Source organism: Halichoerus grypus, unplaced genomic scaffold, assembly GCF_964656455.1.
Source record: "Halichoerus grypus unplaced genomic scaffold, mHalGry1.hap1.1 HAP1_SCAFFOLD_224, whole genome shotgun sequence".
NCBI classification, from domain to species: domain Eukaryota; kingdom Metazoa; phylum Chordata; class Mammalia; order Carnivora; family Phocidae; genus Halichoerus; species Halichoerus grypus.
The window spans coordinates 17,454-17,864 of record NW_027555150.1 but is presented as its reverse complement, the minus strand read 5'-3'; the positions used below and the strand labels follow the sequence as shown (position 1 = coordinate 17,864).

At 73.0% G+C, this 411-nt stretch overlaps 1 non-coding gene across 1 annotated transcript; it reads right to left on the bottom strand.

Annotated features, from left to right (window-relative positions):
• Positions 1-2: 2 nt before the first annotated feature.
• LOC118526477 (5S ribosomal RNA) lies at positions 3-121 on the bottom strand. The gene has a single exon (XR_004912644.1). It is a non-coding gene; the product is annotated as a 5S ribosomal RNA (ribosomal RNA).
• Between the last annotated feature and the right edge of the window lie 290 nt (positions 122-411).

Genomic DNA, 411 nt, shown 5'->3' with positions numbered 1-411 from the left:
AAAGCCTACAGCACCCGGTATTCCCAGGCGGTCTCCCATCCAAGTACTAACCAGGCCCGACCCTGCTTAGCTTCCGAGATCAGACGAGATCGGGCGCGTTCAGGGTGGTATGGCCGTAGACGTGTGCGGCTGCCGCTGGGCGCCCTAAGAGCCTGCTCTGCGCCTCCCGGGCCCAGCCGTGCCCCTCCTCAGCCCCCACCCGAACCCCGCCTGCCCTGCGCCTTGCACCTGCCTGCCTGCCAGCCGCCCAGGGGACGTGGCCCCTCCGGCGCCCCACAGTCGTGGAAGTCCGGGCGCTCTCCCTGCCGGGGACTCTCCAGTCCCGGGGGGCCGCCGCCGCCACCGCCGCCGCCGCCGCCGCCGCCACCGCCGCCTCCTGGCTACCGAGATGGCAAAGGGAGGCGTCGGGGC